At 35.6% G+C, this 13,048-nt stretch overlaps 1 protein-coding gene across 1 annotated transcript in view; it reads right to left on the bottom strand.

Moving 5' to 3' along the window:
* The window catches only part of BRIP1 (BRCA1 interacting helicase 1), a 207,437-nt gene that overhangs the window by 71,570 nt on the left and 122,819 nt on the right, over nt 1–13,048 (bottom strand).

Below are 13,048 nucleotides of genomic sequence, written 5' to 3' on the forward strand. Positions count from 1 at the left end.
TAACTTACCTCTTTAAACCTAAAGTGAAATTCTTTAATTTCCTCAACTAAAGATTCTTAAAGATCATTTTACCTAGTCCATAGGCAGCTAAGCTGTTTAAAAATTTGATCATCAATAAACTGAATTAAGTAAATACATAAACAGAGACTCAGGTAGCTAACAAGTAGAAAATATACAAGCACAAAAAAACATTTATTAAAAAAAAATAACCATGTACTAGATTACAAAACGACTTTCAACAAATTTCAAAGAACCTTTATCAGATTAACCACATATTCTGGGGCACCTGGGTGGCTCAGTTTGTTAAGCATCCAACTCTTAATTTCGGCTCAGGTCGTGATCTTAGAGTTTGTGAGATGAAGCCCCGTGTCGGCCTCTGCGCTGATAGCGCGGCGCCTGCTTGGGATTTTCTCTCTGCCCCTCCCCACTCATGGCTCATGCACAAGCATGCACACTGTCTCTCAAAATAAATAAACATTTTAAAAAAGATTAACCACATATTCTAACAACAGTGTAACTTTAGACTAATAGACAATACAAAGTTAGTGGGGTAAAAAAAACCCAGCAAACAAACTCAACACTAAAGATTATATTCTTAAAGAAAACATGTGTTATGTGTCAATTATATCTCAATAAAACTAGGGAAAAAAAGAACATATGGCTAAAAAAGAAAAACACAGTAGAATTAATGATATCTTTAGGTATGAATAAGAAAAGCACTCACCATTCAAAATACAGGATTCAATACAGATAATACTGAGAAATATACTTGTAGCTTAAGATGTGTTTATTTTAAAACCTGAAACTGAATGAAGCATTCTTTTGAAGAATGCTAGAAAATCGGGGCACCCTGGGTGGCTCAGTAGGTTGAGCCTCTGACTTTGGCTCAGAGGTCATGATCTCACAGTTTGTGAGTTTGATCCCCACTTGGACTCTTTGTCAGTGCAGAGCCCTCTTCAGATCATCTGTCCCCCTGTCTTTCTGCCCTTCCCTGGCTCATGCTCTCTCTCTCAAAAATATATAAACATTAAAAAAAAAAAAAAATAGGGCGCCTGGGTGGCTCAGTTGGTTGAATGTCCGACTTGGGCTCAGGTTATGATCTCGCAGTTCGTGGGTTTGGGCCTGCATCAGGCTCTGTGCTGATAGCTCCAAGTCTGGAGCCTGCTTCAGATTCTGTGTCTCCCTCTCTCTCTGCCCTTCCCCCGCTCACACTGTGTATTTCTCTTCTTCTCAAAAAGAAACATAAAAAAAATTACAAAAAAGGAAAAAAGAAAAATGGAAAAAGAAAAACAAACAATAAATGCAAAGAAAGTAGAAGTTAACAATAACTGTAAGAGCTGAAAAAAAAGCCAATATTAGGATTATTATCATTAAAAAAATTTTTTTAACGTTTATTTATTTTTGAGACAGAGAGAGACAGAGCATGAACAGGGGAGGGTCAGAGAGAGGGAGACACAGAATCCGAAGAAGGCTCCAGGCTCCAAGCTGTCAGCACAGAGCCCAACGCGGGGCCAGAACTCACGGACTGCAAGATCATGACCTGAGCCGAAGTCGGCCGCCTAACCGACTGAGCCACCCAGACGCCCCAGGATTATCATTTAAACTGACCTGTTTTACCCACTTGTTCTATGCAAACAGTTCTATGCAATGTGGACCAGTTACTATATTGTAGGCAATAGGACATTACCCCAAATTCTCTAGAGAACAAAAACTAATTTTTATAAGATGACTTATTTCCTCAGAACTTCACCCTATCTATTTTCAGAAGTAAACTTAATAAGATCATAAGACAAAATTGTTATCACTGCTATAGTGTAAATGTTTGTGTCCCCCTCAAAATTCATATGTTGAACTCATCCCCAAAGATGATGGTATCATGAAGTGGGCACTGTGGGAGGTGATTAAGTCATGAGAGTGGAGCTTTCATGAATGACATGAGTGCTCTTATCCCACAGAGCTCCTGGCTCTTTCCATCATCTGAGACACAGCCAGAAGGCCCTAGCTACCAACCAGGAAGAGGGCCATCCTCCAACCTGATCTTGGACCTCCAGCCTCCAGAGCTGTGAAAAATAAATTTTTGTTGTTTATAAACTACCAAGTCTGCAGTATTTTGTTATAACAATTGGAACAGATTAAGAAAACCACTAATTGGTAAAACACCTCATTGTGTATTATATAATGATCAGGGTACCCTGATTAATAAAAACAAAAATTCTCTGTTAACACCATATGATTTAGGTAAAAAAAAAAGAAAAAAAAAAGTAGGGCTATCATTAATCTAAAAGTCCTTTTTGAGTGCCTCAAGGATTGGCTATTAAAATTTGCTTTTTGAATATGCACTGTTTCTGAATCAGTCTCTCATTAGTGCTAGGAACTATTAAATCTTGTGACAGTATTCAGAGCTACAGTGTCTATGGGAGAGTCAAACCAAGTCTTCAACTGAAAAGACAAGACTATTATAAAGTTGATAATGCTCAGAATAATATATTAATTTCTTTACATTTTCTATTGAATAACCAGTTTAGAAGAGGATATAAATATCCTAAGAATGTAAAACCAGATAAAATGTGTCATGAATTTGTGTAATTACTGATACTTAATGGAATTTAATCTAATGCTATACTGTTTTCTGTCATCTGAAAACATAACTAGCATTTTATCTCTGATTCCTTGATCTTGAGATAATAACTGTCAGTACATTATGTTTTTAACATTCAAGATCTGAGGAATACCTCTTACTTGAGGGAGATCATCAAGTTGGTAATTCCAAAATACATTCCATAAAATCTATTTAAGAAGGCAATTTAAGAAATAACAAAGAAATTAGTTCAATGTACAACATTCACCTCCAAAGAAATTCCCATTATATAGAAAAGAATTTAGAACATCAAAGAGTCACAGACAATTTAGAAAATGTCTAACAAAAGTTTAAAAAATTTCAAAGCAGATATGATATAAGCAAAATTTCAAAATTTGTTATAATGAATGAAGAAAAAAGTCCACTGCTTTTTTGGATTCTAAAAACTTCAAAAATTTATGGACAATGAAAATGCCCACATATCTGTAAATAAATCACGAATATTATAATTAAAAAGTACAAAATGCACTATCAATCACTTCAGGAAACTTCTGTGGCAAATACAAAACAAACTGTCTATGTTATTGGGTCTTTAAAAAATTATTTGCAAAATAAGCCTGTTAAAGTTTGTTGATATATCTGAAGGAACTTTTAGTTCTAAAGCTCTCTAATTCTATTAAATTTTTAAAACTGAATTGTCAGTACATAATATTTACATATAAGATTATAATTTCAGAGAATAGGAGAGAACAAAAATTGAAAAGGTGGGACACACAAAGATAGGATATTTTTTTCTAGGTTTGCATTAGGGTTGAAAAGCTTTACTGGTAATGCAAATCTTATAACTAGGACCAATTTTTTTCCCTACATGGAAACCATTCAAATGTGCTTAAATTGAAAAGGAAGAACTATTTTTTTTCCAGAAAAAATTTTATGCAGTTTGACACCTATCAGCCTTTCCAAACTGCCATACCAGTTAAAGCCAAGTACAGAGAAATATTTTGGGCAACTCAAGCAAAGATGAGGCAGGTTAAGACACAAATAATTGAGCATAACTAGGAGAACATTTAGTCAGAAATTTGCTTTTCAGTTGTATCTATTTTTAGTAAGTGTTGGTGAGAATATGTAGAATTGGAACTCTCATATACTGCAGTGAAAATGGTGCAGGTGTTTTGGAAAGAAGCTCTAAACATAGAGCTACCATATGACCCAGCAATTACACTCATAATTAAATACCCAAGAGAAATGAAAACATATGCCTACACAAAAACTTGTACATAAATGTTCATAGCAGCATTATTCATAATATCCCTAAGTAGAAACAATCTAGATACCTTTCAAGAGATGATTAGATAAATAAAACATGGTATATTTGTGCAGTGGAATATTATTCAGCCATAAAAATGAAGTACTGATACATGCTATAACATGGATGAACTTGGAAAACAATATACAGCCAACCCTTGAACAACACAGGTTTTAACTGTGTAGATTCAATTATATAAACAGATTTTTTTCTGTTTCAATACAGTACAGTACCATGTATATCTTTTCTCATCTTTATGATTTTCTCTAGCTTACTTCTAGCTTACTTTATTCTAAGACTATAGAATATAATACACATCAACTGTTATATGTTATCAAATATTTGTGTTAATATATGTTAATCAACTGTTAATGCTATGGTAAGGCTTCTGGTCAACAGTAAACTATTAGTAGTTAAGTTTTGGGGGAGGCAAAAGTTATACACAGAGTTTTGACTGTGCAGGGAGTTAGTGCATTGTTCAAGGGTCAACTATACCAAGTGAAAGAAGTAAGACATAAAGGATCACATCCTGGGGCGCCTGGGTGGCGCAGTCGGTTAAGCATCCGACTTCAGCCAGGTCACGATCTCGCGGTCAGTGAGTTCGAGCCCCGCGTCAGGCTCTGGGCTGATGGCTCAGAGCCTGGAGCCTGTTTCCGATTCTGTGTCTCCCTCTCTCTCTGCCCCTCGCCCGTTCATGCTCTGTCTCTCTCTGTCCCAAAAAATAAATAAATGTTGAAAAAAAAAATTTAAAAAAAGGATCACATCCTATACAATTACAATATGTAAGTTCCAGAATAGGTTAATGCATACAGACATAAAGTAAATCAGAAGTTGCCTATGGCTGGGGAAGGGAGAAAGTTCGAGGGAAAATGGAGAGTGATTACTAATGGGGATGGAGTGATGAAAATGTTCAAATATAGTGGTGGATTACTTGCAGAACTTTGTGAATCGGATAAAAACCACTGAATTTACACTTTAAGTGAAGTGGGCTGTCTGTAAATTATATTACAATAAAGATGTCACATTGAAAAAATGATAAGTGGGACACAGAACATCCAAATCACTATGATGAAAAAGGACAAAAGCCCATATCGATTGAATAAGGTAAACAAAAGGGGGAAATAGGTAAAAGAAGGCACAATATAAGGTGGTAGAAAATATGTCCAAATGTGCCCAGAATCAAAGCAAACACAAATGAATTTAACTTATTAAAACTGAGACACTCAGATTGTCTGGAAAAAAGGCAGAGAGGAAGGGAGGGAGGGAAGAAGTGGGGAGAGAGAAAGAAAAACTCATCCATTTGTTGTTTATAGAGACATTTAAAGTTAAACCACACAGAAATCTTGAAAATGAAGATACGGAAGAAGAAATGCAATGCAAATGCCAAAAGAAATCAGGTAAATCACAGTCATGAAAAAACAGACTTCAAAGCAAAAAGTTTTCTAATAAATATACATTCCATATAGTTAAAAAGTGCTGGGGCGCCTGGGTGGCTCAGTCGCTTAGGCGTCCGACTCGGCTCAGGTCATGATCTCGCGGTCCATGAGTTTGAGCCCCGTGTCGGGCTCTCTGCTGACAGTTCAGCCTGGAGCCTGTTTCAGATTCTGGGTCTCCCCCTCTCTCTCTGACCCTCCCCCGTTTATGCTCTGTCCCTCTCTGTCTCAAAAATAAATAAAGGTTAAAAAAATTTTTTTAATAAAAAAAAAAGTGCATCCACTAAAAAGGTATAACAGTCATGAATCTTTTTTGTTTTTTTAGGTTTATTTATTTATTTTGAGAGAGACAGAGAATGCATGAGCAGGGGAGGGGCAGAGAGAAAAGGAAAGAGAGAGAATCCCAAGTAGGCTCTCTGTGCTACCAACACAGAACCCAACACAGGGCTTGAATCCACAAAACTGTGAGATCATGATCTGAGGTGCAACCGAGAGTCAGATGCTTAACCAACTGAACCACCCAGGCACCCCTGTCCTGAATCTTTATGCACTTAAAACATAGTTTCAAAATACAGAAAAGAAAAGCTAACAAGAAATACAAGGATAAACTGATCAATAGCCTAAATACTACAGAGGATTTCAACATACCTCGCTTAGCTATCTATAGATGACTTGGACAAAATTAGTAAGAATACACAAGATTGAAGTTTATAAGAATCATTGACCTTGCTCTAATATATGTAGAGAACTTAGTGCTAAATGGAAAATAATGATTCTTTTCAAACATGGAACAATACATGTAAAGTCACAAAGAACATAGCAATGAATTTTTAAAACCTGGAATTGTACAGATTCACTGGAAATTGAGTATCAACAGAAAGGTCTTCTATATCAAAACAAAATAAAATTTATCAACATAGAAAAAAGAAAAACATTTTTTCCATACAATTTCTAGGTTCAAGAGGGAAAAAAATTTAAAACATTTGGCTATCCTAGGTCTTTTCCGTATAAATTTTAAAATCAGCTTCTCAAATTCTACAAAAATGTCAATAGTAGCATTATTTAAACAGCAAAATAACCAAAAACACTGATTAAAGGTAATATATAAATTGTTTCATATTCATACAATGGATAAGCAATAAAAATAACTTCTACCATGGATTAGTGAAAAAAAGCAAATGGCAGAAAATTATATACCATTCCATTTTTTAAAAGCTCAAAAAAAAAGCAAAATTAAGTAACATTGTTTAGGAATACATATGTATTGTGGAATACATATGAATGTGGTAAGACCATTTTTTAAAAAAATGAATAATTACAAACTTCAGGACAATTATTAACTCTATGGGGGTAGGCAAAGGGATGGGATTCAGAAGGGGCATCCACATAGCTTTAAATGTAATATTTAGTTCTTAAGTGAAGTTTTTGATGTTTTCATTTTATTAATATACTTCATAACTCACATATACATTACATGTGTTCTTATATAAATATGAAATATTATATAATGACTGTGAAAATGAAGCAAGATGTATTTCTTTCACATGTTTTTAGTTTTTAGTAATACCAGGGAGTGGGGATGGAGGGCAAAGATAAGGAAATAAACAATAAACATATTTAGCTTCTACAATGTGGCTAAAACATAAAAAAAATCTAAGGATAAAGAGGCAACATCATAGAAAAGGTACCTGCCTGCATACACTTACATTTCAGTGACAGAATATTATATTCCTAAAGATGCAGAATCAATATGGTCTGAAACTACAAAATTTGTATCTATAGGTTGCTCCTCTATATGCTATATTCATACATCCAACAGCCCGGTCAAATTCACCAGTTAGACCTCAAAGGCACCTGAAATGTTTCATACAAGACCAAATTTATAACATCCTAATGCTGCTTATTTCAATAAAGTATATCACCATTCACTGAGTTACCTTTGCTAGAACACTGAGTTATCCTTAACAATTCCCTCTCCTTCTCATTGCCCATATACAATCTATTACAAACCCTCTTTGAATTTTTGTCTTCTATCTCTCCATATCTAAAACCACCACCCCAGTCTAAGCTATTAAAATCATTTGAAAAACTACTCCAATAATCTCCTAACTAGATTTTCTATTTCTTTTTTTTTTTTTCATTTTTAATGTTTATTTATTTTTCAGAGAGAGAGATAGCAGGAGAGGGGTGGAGAGAGAGGGAGACACAGAATCTGAAGCAGTCTCCAGGCTCTGAGCTGTCAGCACAGAGCCCAATGCAGGGCTTGAACTCACAGACCGTGAGACCATGAGCTGAAGTCAGACACTTAACCGACTGAGCCAGCCAGGTGCCCCTGGATTTCCTATTTCTTATCTATCACTCTTAGGTTGTTACATTTCAGCTAGAGAATATTTTCAAAACACAAATTTTATCACATCCACTCACATCTCCACTTTGAAAACTCAATAAAGTGTATATCAACAAACTCTCCTTGCCCTCATGGAAACTTTGATTCAATAACAATACATGGACCAATTACTTTTGTGAGAAATCCGGAAAACAGTTAAGAGGCTCTTGCTCCTAGATGACTGTGAAACCAGCTGCAAAGAAGGTAGAAAAATTTGTGGCACCACTTGCCTTAGTCCCTCTCCCCAGCTCAGTATGTGTGAGTCAGGGAAAACTTCCAGCTCCTGGCTTTTCCCCAAGGAGCGAAAGAGAAAACTGAAACATACATCCAATGTACAGACTATTAGGGGGCTACCCAGGGGACTGGTTTCTGTCTTACCTAAATCTAAGCACTGATAGGAAATGGTGCTGGGTTGGGGACCACTGGGCACAAAAGCTAAAGTTTAGCCTCGCATGCACTCACTCACCATAGTCTCTCCCCACTGGCTCAAGTCTTAATTAAGGGGAAAAAAACCCAACTCCCAATTTCTGCAGGGGAAGGAAACAGTTGGGACCATATATTCAATGTTCCACTTTCTCAGGAAGCTACCTGAAGGACTGGTGGTTTCTGTGCACATGTCTCAGAGCACTGACAAGACCCTAGATGACATACCCTAGCATACCCTAGCTAGCATACCTTATCTAGCATACCTTAGATGACAGGGGGCCACTGAGAACAAAAGAGAGCTAGGAAGCTTGGTGCCACTCCAGAGGACTAGCAGTACAGCAGACAGACCAAGACAGCTTGGTGGTCTCCTGGATGGGAAGTAGAGAAGAGTGGACTATGTGTACAATATTCCACTGGGAAGTCATGCTGCCCGAGGGGCTGGTTTCTGTCTTGCCTCACTCAGAGAGCTGATGGGACCTGACATACTATAAAGGCCTGGGGGCCGCTGAAAACAAAAGAGAGCTGGGTGGCTTACAGCACTCCACAGAACCTGTAGTACCATAGACTAAAACCAGAGGGAAGAAGAAATTACAAGCTCTTGGAAAAAAATGGGAAAATACCTCTAATTAGGGATCTATACATAAGAGTCTAGAGAAGAACATCCATAGGAAAGGTTTGGGAAGTCCCCAGAATCTGTAGCTACAAAGCCAGTCCATAAATTTTTTTTTTCCAAATGGGTAGATATAAAGGAACAAAATAAACCCCAGGAATCAACCATAAAAAAATGGAAGTTATGAATTACCTGATAAAGAATTCAAAATAACCATTATAAAGATGCTAAATAAGCTCAGGAAAATGATACACAAACAAAATGAGAATTTCAAAAGAGAAACTGTAAAAAAGAACCAAACAAATTTTAGAGCTGAAGAATACAGTAGCTGAAAAATTCACTAAGGAGATTCAACAGCAGACTTGATTAATCAAAATAAAGAATCAGTGAACCTGAAGACAGGTCATTTAAAATTATGCCGCTGGAGAAGTAAAAAAAAAAAAAAAAAAAAGAAAAAGAGTGAATAAAGCCTAGGGTATTTATAGGACACCATTAAGCAAACAAATATACACATATGGGAGTCCTAGAGGGAGAAAAAAAGTGAGAAGGGGGTACAAAGTTTAATTAAAGAATTAATAGCCAAAAATTTCCCAAATGGGGGGTAGGGGTGAGGAATGGACATCCAGCTTCAAGAAGCCAACAGACACCAAATAGGATGAAAACAAAGAAGGTCACACTGAGACACATTGTAAACAAATGTATCAAAAGTCAGAGACAAAAGAGAATTCTGAAAGTAGCAAAAGCAAAACAACCCCCCCCCCATAAAACTATGAGTGGATTTCTCAGCAGAAATCTTGTAGGCTAGAAGGGGGTAGAATGATATATATGAAATGCTGAAAGAAAACAAACTACCAACCAAGAACAAAATATCCAGTAAAGCATGAAGGTGAGATAAAGACTTCCCCAGAATAACAAATTATTCCCCAGAATAACAAAAACTGAGGGAGTTTGTTTCATTGCCCCTAGACTTGCCTTATAAGACATATTAAAGAGAGTCCTTCAAGTTTAAACAAAGATGCTAGACCGCAATACAGAACCATAAAAAATGACTTTTAAGTGAACAAGTGTTAAAGAGACAAAGATATTATATATTGAAATAAGTGTCAACGCATGAAGATGTGATTATAAACATATAAATGCCTAAACGCAGAGTCCCAAAACATATGAAACAAAAACTGATAGAATAGAGAAATAAACAGTTGCACAGCAACAGTAGGAGACTTCAATACCCCAATTTCAATAATCAACAAAACAACCACACAGAAGTTCAGTAAAGAAAAAAAGAGGACTTGAAAAACACTATAAAATAATTGGCCTAACACATATATAAAGAACATTCCATCCAACAAAGTAGGAATACACATTCTTTTCAAGTACATGTGGAACATTCTCTAGGATAGACCATAGATTAGGTCACAGTAGAAGTCATAATAAGTTTTTAAAAGACTGAGTGGCTTTTTTGACAATCATGAAATGAAACTAGAAATCAGTAACAGAAGGAAAATTGAGGGGCCCCTGGGTAGCTCAGTCAGTTGAGTGTCAAACTCTTAATTTCTGCCCAGGTCATGATCTCACAGTTGTAGGATGGAGCCCTGTATCAGGCTCCACACTGAGCATGGAACCTGTGTAAGACTCTACCTCTGCTTCTCTTCCCTGCTTGAGCTCTCTAAAATTAAAAAAATAAATAAATAAATAAATAAATAAATAAATAAATAAATAAATAAATAAAAGGAAAATTGAAAAATTCACACATATGTGGAGATTAAATAATATACTATTACAATTTTTCTAAATATTTATTTTTGAGAGAGAGAGAGACAGAGAGACAGAGAGCACAAGTGGAGGAGGGGAAAGGAGAGAGGGAGACACAGAATCCAAAGCAGGCTCCAGGCTCCAAGCTGTCAGCACAGAGCCCGATACAGGGCTTGAACTCATGAACCGCAAGATCATGACCTGAGCCAGTCAGATGCTCAACCAACTGAGCCACTCAGGTGTCCCTAAATAATATACTCTTTTTTTTTTTTAAATTTTTTTTTCAACGTTTATTTATTTTTGGGACAGAGAGAGACAGAGCATGAACGGGGGAGGGGCAGAGAGAGAGGGAGACACAGAATCGGAAACAGGCTCCAGGCTCTGAGCCATCAGCCCAGAGCCTGACGCGGGGCTCGAACTCGCGGACCGCGATATCGTGACCTGGCTGAAGTCGGACGCTTAACAGACTGCGCCACCCAGGCGCCCCAATAATATACTCTTAAATAACTACTGGATCAAACTAGAAATCAGAAATCACTAAGGAAATTAGAAAATATCTTCAGACACATGAAAACAAAAATACAAAAATGGCAAAACCTATGAGATATAGTGAAACAGTGCTATGAAGGATATTTATAGCCATAAACACACACATTAAAGAGCTCAAATTAATCTTAACTGTACATCTTAAAAAACTAGAAAAAGAATAGCAAGTTAAACTAAAAACTAGCAGAAGGAAATAAAAAAATAAAGAGTAGATAAAAAATAAATGAAATGGAGAACAGAAAAAATTGAGAAATGAAAGTTGGTTTTTTGAAGATCGACAAAATTGACAAATCTTTGATAGATTGACTAAGAAAAAAAAAGGGAGACTAAAATGACTACAACCACAAAAGAAAGTAGAGACATAACTACCAATTTTACAGAAATAAAAAGGACTATAAAACAATACTATGAACAAAAAACCAAATTGGATAATCTAGATATAATGAATAAATTCTTAGAAACACATGATCTATGAAACTGAATCATAAAGAAAAGAAAATGTAAATAGATCTGTAACAAGTAAGGAGATTGAATCAATAATCAAAAACCTCCCAAAGAAAAAGCTCTGGATCAGATAGCTTCACTGGTGAATTCCATCAAAGATTTAAAGAAGAATTTATATATATATATATATATATATATATATATATACATATATATATATACACACACATATACATATATACACACACACATATATGTATATGCATATATATATTTCCATATACTTAATTCCATATATGTATGTATGTATATGAAATTAATAGCAATCCTCTTCACTTCCAAAAAACTGAAGGAGAACATGTCCTAATTCATTCTAGAGGCCAGCATTATCCTGATACCAAAGGCAGACAAAGATACCACAAGCAAAGAAAGCCACAGGCCAATATCCCTTATAAATACTAATGTTAAAATCCTCAACTAATACTAGTAAGCAAAATTTAGCAACATACAAGAAGTATTATATATCATGACCATTTGGGATTTACTCCTGGAATGCAATGTAATGCACTAATAAAAATCAATGTAATGCACTACACTAACAGAATGTAAGAAAAAAATACACATCTCAATTGATGTATAAAAAGCATTTGACAAAATTTAACATCTTTTCATGATAAAACCACTCTAGGAATCAAAGAAAATTTCCTAAACATATCAAAGGTCTTTTATGAAAAGTTAACTTTTATGAATACCTAACTTTTTGAATACCTAACATCATAGTCAATTTAGGTGACTAACCTAAAGCTTTCCCCCTATAATTAGAAACAAGATAAGGAGGCCCCCAACTTCACCACTTCTATGAAACAGAGCAATAGGCATAAAAACAAAGAAAGGGTATTCAAATTGGAAAAGAAGTAAAACTATCTCTGTTACAGATGCCATGGTCTTATATCTAGAAAATATATATATCAAAGAATACACATCAACCCTGACCCCCCAATCCCCCCCAAAAAAAAACCCTGTTACAGCTAATAAATTAAATCAGCCAAGATGCAGGATATAAAATCAACATGCAAAAATTGGTTTTATTTCTATACACTAATAACTATAAAAAGAAATGAAGAAAAAAATTCCATTCACAATAGCATCAAAAAGAATAAAATACTTAAGAATAAGTTTAACTAGGGGTGCCTGGGTGGCTCAGTCGGTTAAGTGTCTGACTCTTGGTTTCAACTCAGGTCATGATCTCATGGTTTCATGAGTTTGAGCCCTGCATCTAGCTGATGATGTCGAGCCTGCTTGGGAATTTTCTCTCTCTCTCTCTCTCTCTCCCTCTCCCTCTCCCTCTCTTCTTCCCTCCCTCCCTCTCTCTCTGCCCGTCTCCAGCTCATGCTGTCTCTCTCTCTCAAAAATAAACTTAAAAAAAAAAGAATAAATTTAACCAAAGGGTGAAAGACTTGTATACTCAAAACTACAAAACACTGTTGAAAGAAATCACAGAAACATAAATAAATGAAAAAGCATGCCATGTTCATGGATTGGAAGACTTAATATTGTCAACATGACA

The sequence above is a fragment of the Felis catus genome, chromosome E1 (assembly GCF_018350175.1).
Source record: "Felis catus isolate Fca126 chromosome E1, F.catus_Fca126_mat1.0, whole genome shotgun sequence".
Taxonomy (NCBI): Eukaryota; Metazoa; Chordata; class Mammalia; order Carnivora; family Felidae; genus Felis; species Felis catus.